The 17,893-nt window shown below is 33.9% G+C and overlaps 1 pseudogene; it reads right to left on the bottom strand.

The window, feature by feature from the left end:
* Positions 1–241: 241 nt before the first annotated feature.
* LOC143583294 (putative serine/threonine-protein kinase SIS8) lies at positions 242–8,392 on the bottom strand (annotated as a pseudogene).
* Positions 8,393–17,893: the final 9,501 nt, after the last annotated feature.

Below are 17,893 nucleotides of genomic sequence, written 5' to 3'. Positions count from 1 at the left end.
ATTACAACATAACCAACTTGTTTAAATGTTAGTTAAGTTGTTTAGTCCATTTACAGAATTGTCCCTCTAAGTACTGCAATCTTGGCACTATTAACTATTCTATAATTTCAATGTAATAAATATTTCAATGTAACAAATAATTAACTCTGAATGCACTTATATTTCCTAGATCAATGGTTCAAATGAAAAAAAAATCATGCATTTTATGAACTCTTTTCGCAGCTGTTGTCTCTTCAGGCACCTAAAATTGAACCGTAAGCTTCTTCTGCAAATCTTTAAGCTTAACTAGTATTTCTTGGAACGCTGGGCGGGATTGTGGTTCCCTGACCAAGAAAATAACAAGTTAGAGAATCCACACTTGACTTAATGATAAAAAATGTAGCTATGGATACTAGAACTGGTGAACTAAATTAAACCTAAAATCCATTTTCATGGTTATACTTCACTTCTCTTAAGTACATTGCCTTTTGTTTTTAGATAAATAAGTCATGAAAAATTTCCAATTAACTACAAAGATCAACCTGGACAAACAACTTTCAATAAGTGAAGCCCATTGAGGATCAACATCATTTGGAATCTCTTAACTGTTGATTCATAAATCCCACAGCTCCAGTAACCTGTAAGTTCTGTTATCGTCATTTGACTTTTGATGTCAAACCAACAAAATTTCAGATTTGAACTAAATGTCTAATTTCTTTTCTTCAATAAATGGCAAGTAACACGATTACACTTTAAATAATGTGAAAGTTAAACGTTGTTTCGAACCTGCATCGAGTTGAGATTTGCCCATGGGACCTTTCTAGTGGTAATTTCCCACAGGACCACACCATAACTGTATACATCGGATCTACACATATCCAACAACGGTTCAACTTAAAAACCATATATTATTTTACATGAATTTAAGTTGTCCAAATCTAAATTCAAAAATCCATATTATGACAATATGAAAAGAACAAGACACGGCCTTAGTTTTCATCCACTTGCTCATTACGAAGAACTTCTGGCGCTATCCAGTGAGGCTTGAAAAAGATTAATGAATGAAAACACGGTTTGATGGTGCTCACTTTAGTAACTAAGCTGTTTTTGAAATCATAATTATCACAAGTCTTGTTTGTTACTGTAATGGTAAAGAACATTGCAGTACCGTTCCTGTCCCGATAGTTGTTGCCAAGTAGGTTTCATGCGGGCGAGACCAAAGTCGGCAACCTATTAAAGATTTAAAGGTAAACAGTTAATCATCTTTATTCATATAGCCTAAGAAAGATTTTTTTTTAACTATTTAAAATGAACACGCCTTCAGTGTAAAATTCTTGTCAACAAGAAGATTTGAAAACTTGAGAGTACGGTGAATGATAGGTGGCTGGCAACGGTGAAGATAATTCATGCCCCGTGCCTGTACAAACAAATAAGAACTTATTTACTATGTTTATCAAACTGATTTAACTACTAAAATGATACTCACAATATCTATAGCCATATGAACACGACGTGTCCAATCTAATTTTGTTGTACTGCTCTGAAGTAACCTTAACAAACTTCCACTACAAAATGAAAAATTAATAATCGTATCGATTTTAGTCTCACAAAATTTACACTTTAATGTTATTTAGCATATCCAAGACATTTGGTAATGGTCAAATAAATAGGCCGGGTTAAAGAACCAACCGGGGAAGAAACTCGGTGACAATGCATAGATGCTGAGGTGAAACTACAGCACCCATGAATAGCAAAATATTTGGATATCTAAGCCGCTTCATTAGGCATACCTTCAATTCATAACAATATAATTATAGTAAGTATATGACATTCAAATGCTGACTTTTTGAAAATTCAGCATAAAAGTAAAGTAACCTCTTTTTTAAAGGATAGTATGACATCTGTTAGAAAATAATAAAATATTGAAAGTTATGACATCATTTCCCATTTGTGAGACATCAACAATAAGAGACAGCTAATATGAGTGAGCCGTTAGTAACCAAATCAAAGGGATACTTCATTCCTTTTTTTGTTTCTTATTTCCTTGTATATGGTCAACTTCCATCTATTTATTTGTAAACTCTATTTCATTGTAAAAATAGAAATACAATACAGAAGAAATAAAAACATTCTCTGAGAATTCCATTGAAATCATGGTATCAGAGCGGTGTACACAATCTTAGAATCAACCCGCTCGAACTACCAACTTATCATTTACCCTTTTTTCTGCATCCTTCAATCCAGCAACTATGAGCGATTCACCCGAAAACAATAACCTTGCCCTGCAAATCACCAACTTACTCAAAAACAGCCTGAACACCCAAAATCAAACCCAAAAACAAAGCCTCTCCGACAGCTTGAAGATTAGTATCAAGTTAAATAGCCAAAACTATCCGTTGTGGGCTCGTATGATTCGAGTAGCCATAGGAGGGAAACCAAAAAACCTCCTGAGTCACTTAACCGGGAGCCCGACTCCACCAAACCCAAACGACGAAATGTTTGATCAATGGGAACAAGATGACTTGGTCGTGTTCTATGGTTAATTCAGAATATTGAACCCGCCGTGGCAAGTAACCTAACAGAGTTTCCCACTGCAAAAACATTGTGGGATGCGTTAATAGTTACTTACAGCAGCGGGAAAGACAAGCTTCAAACCTTTGATTTACATGTTAAGGCTAATGGCATAAAACAAAATGGTTCACCACTAGAAGATTTCTGGATCGTTATACAAGGCGTGTGGGGGGAAATTGAAAGAAGAGATCCCAACCCCATGACATGCGCAGTTGATATATCCGGTCCGAACAAAAACTCTTCCAGTTTCTGAACGCTCTTGACAGGCAATATGATGCTGTTAAACGAGAGATCCTTCCTTGTGACCCTCAGCCGAGGGTGCATATGCAGCGGTTAGAAAGGAGATGGCACATCAAGGTATTTTAGGAACAACCATTGATAACCAATCTTCACATAACGGTGTAGCAGCAGGTTTGAACACCAACGGGTCACGTGAATCAGAAGGTTTAGGGTTTCTGTCAAAAGGGCGCACCAACCAGAAGAGCACAAATACGAGTTCATCATCCCGAACCGATAAAAGCAAATTAAAATGCAGCCATTGTGGTATGTCAAAACACACCAAAGACCAATGTTTCAAATAAAGAAGGGGAAAAAACCAATACCGTCGGCACCTCTGAAGATACTAGGAACGACAAAGATGATCACGAAATCAGAAAGGGAAGTGGATGTTTTGGCGGCATGGCATCTGCTGGAGAAGACTCAACTTCTGATGATGGAGGTAACGGGTTTGAGAAAATCCCCTCAAACCCTAGTGTTTCTAACCCTTACTTCATTGACCCTTTAGTTCAAAGTATATTAAATCAAGCCCTTGAAGAACCTAACAATTCTAATAAAAGCCCTAAAGAATCAACTATTTCGGATACTTGTCAATATAGTAAAAACAAAGATTTTCAAGAACCTTTTCTTATAATAATAAACCAGATAAAAAGGGGGGGGGGGGGGACTGTGACATGTGATTTATTGAAAAAATCATGGATTTTTTATTGTGGTGCGACCGATACTATGACCTTTGACCAATCCGATATAATTTTAAATTCTAAACCAAAAATTAACCACATAAAAACCGCCAACGGGGGTATAGTTCCTGTAAAGGGATGAGGAACTATTGAAATATCACCTACTTTAAAACTATAAAATTGTCTTTATGTCCCTTCCTTGTCACATAAATTATTATCTATTAGTCATGTGACAAAGGAATTAAATTGTTCGGTATTAATGCACCCGACCTTCTGTATATTACAAGATATCAGGACGGGAGTAATCATTGGGCGTGGCACTGAGCGCCAAGGATTATACTATGTCGAAGAAGTGACTCAACATGGTACTGTGACGCTGGCTCATGGAACCATAAACAGAGAAGCTTGGTTATGGCATCGAAGATTGGGACATCCTCCTAAGTTATATCCTTCGAATAAAACATTAAGTTGTGAAACTTATGTTTTGGCTAAAAGCCATAGACATACTTTTAAACCAAATAACACAAAAGTTAATTTACCGTTTTCTCTTATCCACTCGGATGTATGGGGTCCAGCAAAAGTAGTTGGGGGGCAAAATTTTCATTTTTTTGTACTTTTTGTTGATGATTATACTCGTATGACATGGATTTATTTTTTAAAGCATAAAAATGAAGTTTTTGATAAATTCACTATGTTTCATGCTATGATACAAATACAATATAAAACCAATATCCAAATTCTTCGATCCGATAATGGTGGGGAATTTATTAATGATTCTATGAAACAATTTTGTCAGAACAAAGGGATAATTCACCAAACGTCGTGCTCCCACACTTCCGAACAAAACGGCACCGCTGAACGAAAAAACCGCATTCTCTTAGAAATAACTTGTGCCCTCTTAATTGACTCTCAAGTGCCGAAGTCTTTTTGGCCCGAAGCTCTCGCTACTGCCGCATATCTTATCAATTGACTACCAACAAAAGCCCTTGACCTAAAAACCCCTCTTCAAGCCCTTTCAGAATTTACCAATCTACCGTCCGCGAATATTTGGATGCTCGGTCTTTGTCCACATACCGAAAAACAATAGAACCAAACTCGACCCTTGTGCTGAAAAATGTATATTTGTTGGTTACGGTATCAACCAAAAAGGGTACCGCTGCTATAATCCAAAAAGTCGTCGTATCCATACCACCATGAATTGTGACTTTCCTGAAACCGAATTCTATTATACCTCCCAACACAGTGGTGAGGGGGAGAAAGAGTATGACACCCTGAGTTGGCTAAAATGGGTTCCAAAATGGGCACCATCATCTGAAAAAGTCAATCACAGTACCCAGGATGAGTCACCAACTTCACAACAATCTAGTGGACCAACAGTCAGTGTCCCAAACCAAAATCATCCCGACCTGACGTCCGAGGTAAGTAATTCTCAACCATTTGAAAATATTCCCGATAAAGGATCTCATGAAAATATTGATATAAAAACCATGAGATAGAAGTAGAACAAACAGTACATGAGGACTATGAAGAACCAATACAACAAGATTCAGGAAACAAAGAAACAACTGAGAAGTATGTTCTTCCACCAAGAGCCAACAGAGGAATTCCAGCAAAACGGTTGTGTCAAGAAAAACACTCTAGATCCTCTAGGTATCCTATGGCAAACGTAGCCATAGGAAACTTATCCAAAGAAGCCAAGGCCTTTACCGCTTCCCTTTACACTGAACAAATTCCAACCTCTGTTGAACAAGCCCTGAAATCACGTAAATGGAAGGATGCAATGGACATGGAAATGAAGGCTTTAATGAAAAACAACCCATGGGAAAAATGTGATCTTCCCCTAGAAAAAAAACCAGTGGGATGTCGTTGGGTCTTCACAATCAAACACAAATCCGATGGAACTATTGAAAGATATAAAGCACGGTTTGTAGCCAAAGGCTACACCCAGACATACGGGGTTGACTGCTCAGAAACGTTCTCCCCGGTAGCCAAGTTTAACACAATCAGAGTCCTATTCTCGATTGCTACAAATGAAGGATGGCCTCTTCATCAATTTGATGTTAATAATGCCTTCCTACACGGAGAACTAGAAGAAGAAGTTTATATGGAAGCTCCACCCGGGTTTACAAGAAATTTCAAGCCAAAAGAAGTATGTCGATTGAAAAAAACTCTCTACGGGCTCAAACAATCTCCTCGAGCTTGGTTTGGCAAATTTACTCTAGCAATGAAGAAATACGGATACCAACAAAGCAACTCTAATCATACACTGTTCCTTAAAAGAAGACGTAAACTTGTGACTTGTTTAATTATATATGTTGATGATATGATCATTACAGGAAACGATGAAGAAGAAATGAGAAAGTTGAAGGTAAACTTGTTCACCGAATTTGAAATGAAGGACTTCGGAAGACTTAAGTACTTTCTTGGAATTGAAGTACTGAGGTCTAAACAAGGGATCTTCATATGCCAGAAAAAATACATTCTTGACCTTTTAGCCGAGACTGGAATGATTGATTGCAAGCCGACTGACACCCCAATAATGGTCAACCATAAGCTTCGTATGGAAGAAGGAGCAGAATTGACAAACAAAGAAAGATATCAGCGCCTAGTAGGTAAACTGATATACCTCTCACATACCCGTCCAGATATTGCATATGCAGTTGGAGTAGTCAGCAAATTTATGCACCAACCTCAAGTCACCCACATGGAGGCAGTAATACGGATTATCGGATATCTTAAAGGAACACTGGGCCATGGAGTACTCTTTCAACCAAATAAACATCTTAAGGTCCAACTATACACTGATGCAGATTGGGCAAGAGATAAAGATGACAGAAGATCAACATCAGGGTACTTTACTTTGGTCGGTGGAAGCTTAGTTACATGGAGAAGCAAAAAACAAAAGGTGGTGGCACTATCTAGTGCCGAAGCCGAATTCCAAGGAATTGCACGGGGCGTGAAGGAGGTTCTATGGATACGCCAACTTTTGATAGAAATTGGGTTTCCCCCAACCGAAGCCAGTAGGATCATGTGTGACAACAAAGCTGCAATACAAATTTCAGAAAATCCGGTTCAACACGACCGTACAAAACATGTGGAGGTTGATAGGCACATCATCAAAGAAAAACTTGAAGCCAAGATTATAGAGCTTCCGTTTGTTCGATCAGAAGAACAGTTAGCAGATATCTTAACAAAAGCCGTCAACAAAAGAATATTTTGCAAATGTCTTGACAAATTGAGTATTGGAAACCCTACTGCTCAACTTGAGGGGGAGTGCTAGAAAATAATAAAATATTGAAAGTTATGACATCATTTCCCATTTGTGAGACATCAACAATAAGAGACAGCTAACATGAGTGAGCCGTTAGTAACCAAATCAAAGGGATACATCATTCCTTTTTTTGTTTCTTATTTCCTTGTATATGGTCAACTTCCATCTATTTATTTGTAAACTCTATTTCATTGTAAAAATAGAAAAACAATACAGAAGAAATAAAAACATTCTCTGAGAATTCCATTGAAATCAACATCATCAGGGTATTCTTGCTTGTTAAATATCTTAACTGCAACATCCTATATAACATAAAAATGCCCATAACTTTGGTGTTTTTTTTTCCCTAAACAATCAGCAGCTTCAATACTGATAAAACAAATATACCGATCTAGAAACAGGACGACAGAAAACATACCGATCCATACAACAATGCACGATATACTGTCCCACGTGAACCTGCGAAAATCGATGAAACAATTAAAATATTGAGCAGTGAAACACCAAAAAGTAAGATCAATGATTTCACTAAAATGTTTGCCTAATAATAAATGCTTGAAAAGCACTTCAATACTGATAAAATAAATAAACCTTGCAGATTGCAGAAACTTGCAAAAAATAAATAAATAAACCTTTTAGCTTAAAGACATCCCAAATATATATAGAAATTTCTCCATTCAGTGTATTTCTTAAAAAACCTAATATGTTAGAAGTCTAAAAAGAAAAAAAACAAGAAAATCAAATTTGAGTTTTATACCTTGTCCCATTTGTTCCTGGATAATCAAGTTGTCCTACAAGATCTCAACATCCAAGGTGTTACTGCGCATGTCGGTTTTATCCATGGAATCACTGTTGATACTCCAAGAGCTACTAGAATATGACCATGATGACCCTGGAGTTTCTTTAAGTTCACCAGGACTTTCATACACTTGACTTTCTGCTTTCAAAGAATTTGCTTGTTCTTGTAACCAAGGCCACCCAAATCGAGTTGGTCTTATATCATAAGCGGTCTTCATTTTCATCTTAACCTTGGAAGCCTGTTTTGGTGTTTTCAACATTAATCAATGCATCACACAATAATTAATTTGTCTAACTTCTAAAGATAGGATGATGTTTAAGATTGTTTATCTCAAAATATTTTTAATATCTGCTTTTGCTTATAATATTAAAGCATATTATGCTTGAACAGTTTAATGAAATAATTTGACTACTAGTATAACAAGTGCGAATGGTCTTATAAACTGCTAACCACCAAATTTAGATAAGAATGTTATATACTAACCAAACTTGATATCTTTGAGACGATTGCAGTTTGTAGCGGTTGAGGTCTAGACGAAACAGTTGATCGTGGGTGCGATTCTTGAAACTGTCGAGCATCAGCACATACACATGTAACACCAAAAGTTCCGTTTTCATCAGGACACGGTGCAAGAGTAGTAATAACATTAAACTTTTCCCAATATTTATTCCTAACAGGAAACTGGCCAGACCATGTCTCTCCTTTTATGGCCCGTTGCATATCTGCAAATTCTGAATATCTAGGTTCTATAATAATGTCAGGAGCGGTTTTCCCTATCACTTCTTCAACTGTATAACCAAAAAGATTTTCTGCCATTTGGTTCCTGCACTTGCAGATTCAAATCGATCTTCAAGCATTAATTAATTAAGGGAAAACGACCAAAATGTCCGCTTTACGAGTCAAAATAAACGCAATGTTCATTTGACCAACCTTTTCCCGTAATGTTCACCCAGTCTCGTCGATCCATACACTTTTATAATCATTAGCCGACGAGACTTTCAACCAAAATCTCGTTGAAATTAATGCGCCACTAAAATCTCATCGAAAGCCAAAAAAATCTCGTCGGAAATCAAAAGGGTTTCGTCGGAAATCAAAAAGGTCTCGGCGGAAGCCAAAAAAAAGGGATATGTTATTCGTACGCCCTTTGGTTATCCACACACCCTACATACGATCGTAGGGGCTATACGATCGTATGGAACCCCATGTTAAAAGGTGTGTGAATAGGTCAACGGTGTGTGAATAACCAATGCCAAAAAAAAAACTCCTGTCAGAAGCCATAAAAGATCCCGTCGGAAGACAAAGAATCTGGTCAGATGCCTAAAAAACCTTGTAGGTTCCGAAGATTTAAAAAGAAAAAAACTGTCGACGAGATTGATAGATTGACATTTGACAGTGGACAATATAGGAAAAAGCTGGTCAAATAAACATTCAACTTTACGCTCATTTATCATTAAAATCAAAACGATTACAATAAAGTGGTAGGCAAACGGGCAACAAGCTGCGCCGCAAACATTTTATTTACTTTACCTTTGTCGGTCAAATGAACATTTTGCTCATTCTCCCATTAAATAATTACCCTCACATTTGGATAAAAGAACTAGTAATGAAATTACATGAAAATAATGAATTAGTATGCTGACCAACCAGTAGATTATACGACGGTTGAGATCAAAGACATGCACTGACTGTCCCACTGACTGCAGTATATTCACATATTCACTTTCTGTTATTTCTTTTTGTTTTGTATCTCTTGTTTAAGGTTGGCATGATCTTGTTCTAGCTTCTGGATCTTCCTTAACAACTCCTCTGCTGTCGCTGTCATCGTCCAACCTTATACTTGCTTCTTCTTCATGTCACACCACTCTTATTTAAAACCCATAACCAAATAATATCCTACCAAAAATAGCCAAAGGTATCTATCTATAGTATATATAAACGAAAACCCAAAAATACTATGTGTCGCGATGTGGTCACGCCCCCATTTTATGGAAGCCACCAGATTTCTTGATTTTTAAATGGAGGCCTCTCATTGATTTAATCTAAATTCATGGGTATGTGTCTTACCAAAACCAGATAGCTTTTAAACGGGTTATAACATCTCATTAAATTAAAAATTAATCTTACCAATTATTTAATATGAAAATCCTACAAAATAGGAATATACTAAAATTTAATATCCAATTTAAAAAGAAAAAGATATTATTTATAATTAATAAAGAAAAAGATGTGGCCGTTCCCTCTTTTATGGAAGCCACCAGATTGCTTGATTTTTAAATGGAGGTCTCTCATTGATTTTACCCAAATTCATGGGTATGGGTCTTACCAAAACCCAAAACCAGATAGCTCTTAAACGGGTTATAACATCTCATTAAATTAAAAATTAATCTTATCAAATATTTGATGTGAAAATCCTATAAAATAGATATGCTAAAAATTAATATCCGATTTTTTAAAACAAAGATATTATTTATAATTAAGAAACAATTTTAAAGTAAAAAAAAATAAGCGGGTTATTGGCCACCAAATCCAGATAGCTTTTAAACAAGTTATAACATATCATTTATTTGTTAAACCATTTTATCATCAAACGCTAATGGGGTGTTTGAGATTCCTTATTTTTTCCTTCTTGTAACTTATTAACTTTTATAAGTTAAAAAGGTGTTGGATAATGTGACTTTTTTTTTAAGTTTTTAAAGAAGAAAAAAGAAGGTTTTAATATGTTTGGAGGGAGTAACTTATCAAAAACAACTTATATAAGTCAAAAGGAGGTGCAAATAAGGAATCCCAAACGTGGCCTAAGTATGTTATTAACTTACTTAAAATAAAGAAATTTAAAATTCAAAAAATAAATATTGAAAAACGAAAATGTAAAACAACCACCGTAGGTATATTATTAACTTTCTTATAATAAAGAAAATTAAATTTCAAAACATAAATATTAAATAAGAAAAAATGTAAAACAACCCCATAATACGGGGTGGATCATGGGTCTTACCAAACCCAAATATCTTTTAAACGAATTATAACATCTCATTTATTTGTGAAATTCTTTAATCATCAAACCTTAAGTGTATAATTAACTTCCTTACAATAAATAAAATTAAAATATATATAAATTTTAGAAACGAAAAATAAAAACAACCCCCGTAATACGGGAGATAAAATCTAGTAATAAATATAAACGAAACCCCTAAAATCCTATGTGTAACGATGTGGTCGCTCCCTCCTTTTATGGAAACTACCAGATTGCTTGATTTTTAAATGGAGACCTCTCATTGATTTAACCTAAATTCATGGGTATGGGTCTTACCAAAACCAGATAGCTCTTAAACGGGTTATAACATCTCATTAAATTAAAAATTAATCTTACCAATTATTTGATATGAAAATCCTATAAAATAGGGATATACTAAAATTTAATATCCAATTTAAAAAGAAAAATATATTATTTATAATTACTAAACAATTTTATAGTAAAAAATATAAGCGGGTCATGGGTCACCAAATCCAGATAGCTTTTAAACGGGTTATAACATATTATTTATTTATGAAGCCCTTTCATCATCAAACCCTAAATATATTATTATTTTTTTTACAATAAAGAAAATTAAAATCCAAAAAATAAATATTAAAAAACGAAAAATGTAAAACAACTATTCTCTCAAGTCATCAGATTGCTTTATTTGTAAATGAATGCTTCTCACGCATTTGACCCGAATTCATGGGTAAAGGTCTCACCAAACCCAGATAGCTCTTAAACGTGTTTTAACATCTCATTATATTAAAAAATAGTCTCATCAAATATTTGATATGAAAATCCTATAAAATAGGAATATATTAACAATTAATATCCTATTTTATTTAAAAAAAGATATTATTTATAATTAAGAAATAATTTTATAATAAAGAAAATAAATGGGTAATGGGTACCACCAAACCCATATAGCTTTTAAATCGGATTATAACATATCATTTATTTGTGAAACCATTTCATCATCAAACCTCAAGTATATTAATTATTAACTTTCTTATAATAAATAAAATTAAAATCCAAATATACATATATATAAATATAAAAACGAATAATGTAAAACAACCCCCGTAATACAGGGGATAAAATCTAGTTTAAATAATATAGTTACAAAAAGTTAACCAAATTCTCATTCTCGCTGTCAAAAAAAAAACAGGGAAAATTATCAAAATAGCCCTTTTTAGAGAGAGGATTCCCAAAATAGCCCTTTTTTTTCTCAAAATCTTTTATAATTTGGACTGGAAAGACGCTTTGGAAAAAGATAAAAATAAAGAGGGAGTAGGCCAAATTTCAAAAGAAAGTCAGGTAGGAGACGAGATTTCAGGAAATAATGAAGGTAAAGTTCAAATTATTTGTAATCTTGGAGCAAAAGTTCATATTTTTTTCAAATCCTTTTTATTCAAAAAACCGTCTTGAGAGACCGTTTTTTTATGTTTCATACCTTTTCCGTCCATATTTTCAAATTATTGAAAAAATAAATTTTTGACAATTATACCCCTGAACCACCACCACCGTCACTACCCCATCACCACCGTCACTACCAACTGTCGGTTTACCGGAATCTTGGAAGAAAATGTGACCCCTCTGTCGGCCCGGTTTACCGGAATCTTCTTTCGAAACATACGTTGTGCCATTTTAGTCCAAGGTGGTGGTGGTGGTTCAAAGTGGTGGTACGTTGTGCCTGAAAAGTGTCACGGTGGTGTGTCAGTATGTTCACGGTGGTACTGGTACCAAGTGCACGTTCACGGTAGTTCACTATGGTGGTGGTTCAGGCCGCCTTTGTTATTATATTTGATAGGTTATGAAAAGAATTGAAGTTGTGTTGTGTGCATACTTATATATATGGTGGTGATTGTGGTAGTGACGCTGGCGGTGATTGTAGTAGTGACGGTGGTGGTGATGGGGTGGGTTGTATTAACTGTTACGGTGGTAGTGACGGTGGTGGTGGTTCACGGTGAAATGACCTGTATGTGTGTGTGTAAAAGTTTGATATTATGAATTCCATGAAATGACTTGTATGTGTGTGTAATATGGCCACAGTTGGGTTCTACAGCCATCGGGTTGAAGACCCAATAAAGAGTTGTTCTTGCTGTTGAAATGATGGTGGCGGTTGACGGTGGTGGTGATGGTGTGGGGCCGACGGCGTCGGTGATGGTGGTGGTTTATGTAACACCCCAGCTTAAGCGGAAATGCCCGAGTGTGACGTACATATTGCTCAAACACACGTGGCACTATTAAGTGACTATAATAACATTAATTCATTAAATAGCCAAGTACACAAGTTCAATCAAGTAAACAATACGAGTTTAAATCAAAGATAAACAATAATCAAAACAAATGTCTCGTTTATTAAAAAACCTAGGTATTCTAAGTGTCTTGTAGTCCTTCATCCTCTAATCACAGTACCTATAACATATGTATAAAATATGGTCAGCTATAAATATAGCTGGTGAGTTTCCATAGTTTAAATACGTACATAAAAACCATACAATTCATAGACATGTGATAAACGAGAAAGTAAGTTCTTTCCAGTTGGTACAACCAACGTACTTAGATAATTGCGCAAGTAAGGTCCTTTCTAATTGGTAACAACCAACGTACTTGGATAATGAGGCCCTTTTTTCACTCGATACAAATGGACCGGAGTGCAAAGGGGGGTGTATGATCATACTTAATGAGGCTTCCCAATCGTGCAAGTAATATTCGTGCAAGTAATACAAGTAACACACAAGTCCATATACGAATTGTAGTTTTGTAATAGAAGAAATAATACTTGAATTTTTTTATAAGAATACATATGCTACCCCAAAACATTAAAACATTAAAATGGGGTGGTGAAAAACTCACTTTAGTAATTGAAGTGGAAAAGGAATAAAAATAACTTGAAGGCGTCAAAGGAAACCGAAGCGGTCAATCCGTACGAACTATAAATAAGAATAAACACAACTTTTAATGGCTATTCTAACGGGATTTTAAAGTTGATTAATTGCATGAGTAATTTTAGAAGTTAGTTATCATTTTATAGTAATTCATTACAAATTTTATGGCTCTTGGATTATTATATTATTATTTATGTTTTACGGTAATTGTTTATTAATAAAATATAAATAGCTTAACGGCGAGAATATGGAGTTTATACTTTCGAAATGCTTGAACTATCGATTACAAGTCGAAAATATGATTATTGTCTTGACAAAACAATTTTTAGGAATTTAAAGTTTACTTTACGTTTATTAAACGATTTTTAATAGCGGCTTATGAAAACGAGAAACTTGGTTTTTAAGTGTGAAATGGTGAGTTATATTTTATATTAAATTTACATAATTTTTATTTTATTTAAAAAGACTTTTATGATTTATTTATGATTTTTAAATGATAAAAATTATTAAATTAATAAAACTGGTTTATATAAAAAATAAAGTGTCTGACCCGGGTGAGTTTTGAACCCCGGTCTCTATGCTACGAGTTCTGAGTGTTAACCAACTGGTCTGGGTCTCATATTCGTTATGAACATGGTTTTAATTATTTATATATATTAGCAGATTTTGATAGTTTTATTTAATACTAATAATAATATAAACAGTTAAATAAAAAGAAGGGTAACAGGACGCATGAACCGGGTTTCGAACCCGGGTCTGGAGTTTGTAACGTGAAGGCCTTAACCAGTTGATCTGTGTGAAACATTCGTTATAGGTTTAATAAAAAAATATAATATTTCAGGTTCTTCTTCTTCAAGAAGAACCCTAGATTTGCAATTGAGTTATTCGTTCTATGTTTGATCAAATTAGTTTAGGGTTATTGATTATAGGTTAAACGACATTAACAAGCATATATTAATTACCTTATAATATTTTGTTTTGATCGAAACCCGGTTGCCGAAAAGTAAATTAAAGAAGCTCCCAATTACAGAAAATTCGGTGTATTAGAGGGGATTGAGAAGTGTGAGCGAGTTGGTTAGAGGTCTAGGCACCTATTTATACTAAGGGAAGGAGCGTCTACGCGTTAATGTAATTAATTTGATTATCCGAAAAATCCGGCGAGATTACGGGGTTGATTTGCGATTTTTAGGATGTTATAACGTAATTAATTAGTTGGATATTGTTTAGTGTTGACGGCAAATCGTTTTTATATATTTAATTTGGATAAAAAAATGTGTTTTAAGGGGGTGGCGGCCACCTCCGGCGTCGGAGGCCCCACCGGAAAAACGAACAAGGAAGGGGGGGGGGGGGGGGCGGATGGGGTTGGGTATTTTAATAATATAATTTGAATTATTTTCATTTCTGGTCCCTCAAGTTTCAATAACCATTTAAAAGATAATTTAAATTCTTTTAAGTTTAAATAAGTATTTGAAGTTTACATTTTTAACCCAAACTTTATAATTAAATTATAAAGTCTTCGGTTTTGGATTATTTACGCGTTTTACTCGCGCGGCTCGATTAACGTTAAGGTTCGGGAATTTATAAACATTTAAATAACAACGAATAATGAACATTAAATGTCGGGAATCACTTTATTAAAATATATTTAATACATCGAAACGACCCAACAGGTCGGGTTTACAATACGAACACGAATCAAAAATTGACGAATGTCACAGTTTAAGGTGGTGGTGGTTCAAGGTGGTGGTGGGGGTTCAGAGGTATAATTGTCGAAAAATTTATTTTTTCAATAATTTGAAAATATGGACGTGAAATGTAGGAAACATAAAAAACAGTCTCTTAAGATGTTTTTTTGAATAAAAAAATTTGAAAAAATATGAACTTTTGCTCCAAGATTACAAATAATTTAGACTTTACCTTCAATATTTCCTGAAATCTCGTCTCCTACCTGACTTTCTTTTGAAATTTGGCATGCTCCCTCTTTATTTTTATCATTTCCCAAAGCGTCTTCCAATTCCAAATTATAAAAGATTTTAAGAAAAGAATAGTTATTTTGGGAATTCTCTCACTAAAATTGGCTATTTTAGAAATTTTCAAAAAAAAAAAAAGACTAGCAACTTGCTAGCCTGTTCCTTGAATTATAATAAAACTAGTTTGAATTTAGCCGATGGGTGTATGGCAAACATCGTGTGCAATGACATATCTATTCATTGAATACTTATTTAATTAATAATTGTATTGACTGTTTTGTTTTATCGTTTATTGTGTCGCATGTCATCACAAAAAAGAAATGACGCCAAGCAGTACCTTATATAGTAACCAACTAAATGAACTTTGTACATAGGGAGGGAAATTTAGTCGGTCATTAGTCATTACGATATTATTATAACTAGGATAGTGTCCATGTTACACACGGATAGAACATATTTAAAACTTAATATATATGTGTATATTATAAATTTAGTAAACTGAAAATGTCATATTTATATAAAAAAGGATACCTTTACATAAATTATGAGACATTAAATTGTTACTTTAATTCAAATACAAAACTATACAAATACTAATAAAGATAAATAAAAAGTTAATGCATCTTTATAACTTATAACATGAGAAAAAAAACATATTAATTGAAAGTTAATCGTCTAATTAAATCAAATCTATTAACAGTGAATCAATTTGATGTTTTTCTTCACAAAAATCGATTAAACACTAAAATATAAATCATACCTGATAATTGCAAACGATGAGCATATTTGATGTTGTTTGGATTATGAAACCGACAAATCATGAAGAACCGGTTATAGATGAGGCGAAGAATCTGGTTACAAACGATGGGGAGCGTTATGATTTTTGAATGAATTATGTGCCTTTTAAAGAAGAAACGATGAATAATTTAAATCTAGAAAATTTAATAAGTTTTTTAATTCTAACAATAATTAGAGTAATTAATATAATAATTACATTAATAAGTTACAAAAATGTAAAAGTCAATATCATTGATTAAAATTTTATTGTGAATATGTGAAAATTAGATTTATGAAAGGTTGATGACATGGAAGTCTATGTGGACAACCTAGATGAAGGACATGTGGATAAAATTGTGTTGATTTAATATATTAGTTAGATACGAGAGAATCATTCAATGTAACAACCATAACCCCAAAAAGTAATTTCTTGATTATTTGTAGAGATATATTTTGTTGGAAAAAGTTAAAATATAAAGGAATATAAAAACGAGAGATTTGTGAAAAAAAATATTAAAATAATAACAAAGATATCATAACTTAAAATATAAATGAAAAACAAAAGAAATTTAAAAACTATGTGTCCCCCCGTCAATTTCGTTCCAAAAAAAATGACGAAAAGATACACTACCAATAAAAAAAGGCACAATGACGAAAATTAACAAAAGGCGTAATTATAAATTAAAAAAAAGACACAATAGATCGCAATATATAACACAATTCCGAACAAAATATCAAGAAAAAAAAGACACAATCAATGACGAAAATAAGCAAAAAAACACAATGATAATAAAAGACACAATGATATTTTTTTCTCAACATTGTTTTTTTTAAACGAGGAAGACGGTGAAAACATTTTTGTGTTTTAACTTATTTTATTTTTTTATTAAATTTTGAGTTATGATTTTTTAAATTAGTTTTTATTATTTTTTTGAGGGTTTTATTTATGACTACAAACCCAGTCGTTTTTTGTCCCATTTTATAGAATAACCTTACCATATTTAGTTAAAGATAATATCATGTATTGAATATTGTATCTGATCTTTATAGGTCTAGATATTTGTAACTCTCGAGGAGTATTATTATCGAACTTGTGATTTAGCCGGCGCGCCGACACAGATCAGTAAACCCAGACAAACGGTGGTAAAACCCAAATATTAACACGGTAAGTTGAACTGAATTCGGTCGGTTTCTGTTATGTGCGTTATTGTACCGTAACTAAACCATAAATAAATATAAAAATTTAGGTGGAGCAATCATCAATGGGTAACATCGGTCGGTCAAACTCTAGCGTTGGTAAAACCCAAATGTTGTCAATCCGGGGTGTTGAGACGGTGAGTATACACTAACTCGGTCAATTTCCTTCACGTTCAATACGATACTAGAACTAAAACAAAAAAAATATTGGCATTCAGTCGTTTCGTTACGATAGTAGAACTATAAGAAAACACGGTGTGTTTAACGAATTCGCTCATTACGATGCTGGATCTAGAAAACCAAAAAATAAATTGTCATTTGGTCGGTTTTCATTACGTTCGCTGCCAAGCAAAAAAAAAACCTTGCACCAATTTGGTGCCGCCAAGTGCCTAATAGGGTCCTTGCGGCACTAAACTTTTCAATTGTATGTAGTAATAATATCATGAAAGCAGGGGTGCAAATT

Source organism: Bidens hawaiensis, unplaced genomic scaffold (genome assembly GCF_021521415.1).
Source record: "Bidens hawaiensis isolate Kalapana, Puna unplaced genomic scaffold, B.hawaiensis_p1.1 tig00032354_1, whole genome shotgun sequence".
Taxonomy (NCBI): domain Eukaryota; kingdom Viridiplantae; phylum Streptophyta; class Magnoliopsida; order Asterales; family Asteraceae; genus Bidens; species Bidens hawaiensis.
The sequence above is the reverse complement of the archived record's forward strand: the minus strand, read 5'-3'. Positions and strand labels throughout refer to the sequence as shown.